The sequence below is a fragment of the Limulus polyphemus genome, unplaced genomic scaffold, assembly GCF_000517525.1.
Source record: "Limulus polyphemus unplaced genomic scaffold, Limulus_polyphemus-2.1.2 Scaffold1472, whole genome shotgun sequence".
Taxonomy (NCBI): domain Eukaryota; kingdom Metazoa; phylum Arthropoda; class Merostomata; order Xiphosura; family Limulidae; genus Limulus; species Limulus polyphemus.
Window position 1 is genome coordinate 240,043 of NW_013667082.1, and position 2,886 is coordinate 242,928.

The following is a 2,886-nucleotide window of genomic DNA, read 5'->3' on the forward strand; positions in this document are numbered from 1 at the left end:
CTAGCCCTTTCAGCCGTGGGGGCGTTATAATATGACGGTCAATCCCACTATTCGTTGGTAAAAGAGTAGCCCAAGAGTTGGCGGTGGGTGGTGATGACTAGCTGCCTTCCTTTTTGTCTTACACTGCTAAATTAAGGACGGCTAGCGCAGATAGCCCTCGTGTAGCTTTGCGCAATATCCATAACAAACAAGCAAGTTTATGCTATTCTATTTATTACAATAGTCGTTAAGTTACTTTTCGGGACTTGAGCATGTACACCTAGCCTAAACTACAAACGTGTAAAATTCCCCATTGTTTCGGCTAGCTAGTCTTTCACTACTAAATTAGAGAAGGCTGGCGCAGCTTTGCGTGTAGCTTTGCGCGAAATTCAAACCAAACCGACTTATTAACCTTTATATAAGTAGGGGATGAAACGGCCTGTAATACATTACACATTGTGGAAATAAACATTATCACAACGACTTATTGACATGTATGAAAGTAGCTGGGGAAATGGTCTGCAGCACATGACTAGTTGTAAAGGTTTTTCATTAGTTCTTTTCATCCTTGAAATTTTATTTTTATGAAAACTATCAAATAACTTAAGTAATTTCCTCCTTTATCACACTAGGTCTACATCTTGATACATGAAATGCTCTGGATTACAAGTTCTTTACATCTTAACACATGAGGTTGAATTACACCATGTTGGATTACAATTTCTCTACATCTTAACACATGAAGTAGTAGTTTCGCATGGTGTTTCTCACATCTCCAAATTCTGTTGGAGGTGAGTATCCAGGAGTGGAACTTGCGTCCTACTTCGGACACCGGGTGAGCATGTTTCGGTGTGACGGGGTTTCGAGTCAAGTGCCCTAACCACCTGGCCATGACGGGCCAACACATGAAGTTGAATTACACCATGCTAGATTACAATTTCTCTACATCTTTACACGTGAAACGAGATATTGAATTATACTCCTTGAAAGTATTAATTAGTTAAGGGACCATTTTTTAGGCTGGCCGTACACAGCTATGAGAGGCTCGCATTAAGTCCAAAGGTTTCTGCGAAGAATGTCAATTGTTGCATTTCTACCAATGTAATAATAATATTCTATTTATTTAACATACGCATATAGTTGAAATCACTCATATTATGTTTCACAAACTTTAATTTATTCATCTTTTATGACTTGTCTCCAATCAATACGTCTCTTTTGTAACATTCAAAATTCCAGCTTTAAGTAAACAAAAATATACGAGTGTTATAACTATAGAAATAGAAAAGTGTACAGTTTTGTTCTTTACTTTATCGCTGACATATTAAAATCAATATCGCTATAACTTCAAGATTAAGTATTGCGTCCCTCAACTACCCAAGTAACAGATAAAACAAATGTCGGGAAATAGTGTCAATATACATTCATTTACACACGAGACAGATAGAATCAGTATTATTATGTGTTTTGGATTTATATAACTTCACGAGACAAGTAGTACCAGTATTATTATATACGCTCAGAATTTAGTGCGTTACCTAAATAAGTGACAGATAGACTCAATATCATTATGTGTTCAGGATCAAGTAGCACGTTATATAACTACGCAAGGGACAGATAGAACCAGTAGCATTATGTGTTCAGGATTTAGTGCGTTAAAAAAACTATACAAAGGACACAGAATCAATATCATTATGCATTCAGGATTTAATGTGTTACTTAACTATACAAGGGACAGATAGAACCAATATCATTATGTGTCCAGGATTTAGTGCATTACTTAACTATGCATTGAACAGATAGAACCAGTATCATTATGAGTTCAGTATTAAGTAGTGTGTTATTCAACTATACATACTCATATTACGAACGCTTTCTAAATGTAGACTCGAAATCAAACAGATATCCGAATTGTTTTTGTAAAAATAAAGTTTAAAACTCTTCAATTGACCATTTTGTAACAATAGACTTTAAATCAAACTCATATCACGAACGTTTTATAATAGCCATTCCAGTGGTTCAACGGTAAGTCTGAGGGCTCACGCCGCTAAAAACTGTATTTCGATACTCGTGGTCGGCACAAATAGACATTTGTGTAGCTGAGTGTTTAACAAACAAACAGTTTAAACTCGTACGTTGACCATTTCATAATAATGGACTTTAAGCCAAATGAAGATCATCTTATAATAGTAAACTTTAAGTAGAATTTCTTGTAATAATAGACTTTAAGCCTAACTGATATCGCGATAATTTACTAAAAATATATCTTAAGCATTAATTATATCACGAAAGATTTGTAATAATAAACTTTAAACAAGCTCATGTCACAAACATTTTGGAATAACAGAGTATAAATCGAAATTAAATCACGATTATATTTGTTAATAGACTTTGAAGCAAACTGATATTCCGCCTTTGTTTCAATAATTAAGTTTAAAATAGCTCATATCACTAACTCTTTGTAATAATAGACTATAAACTAAACTCATATCACTAACGTTTTGTAATTTGTTTGTTTGTTTTGAATTAAGCGCAAAGCTACACGAGGGCTATCTGCGCTAGCCGTCCCTAATTTAGCAGTGTAAGACAACCCTTGGGCTACTCTTTTACCAACGAATAGTGGGATTGATCGTCACATTATAACGTCTCCACGGCTGAAAGGGCGAGCATGTTTGGTGGGACGGGGATTCGAACCCGCGACCCTCAGATTGCGAGTCGAATGCCCTAATCACCTGGCCATGCCGGGCCCGTTTTGTAATAACAGACTACAAACTAAGCTCATATCACTAACATTTTGTAATATAGACTATAAACTAAGCTCATATCACTAACTTTTTGTAATAATAGACTATAAACTAAACTCATATCACTAACATTTTGTAATAATAGACTATAAACTAAACTCAT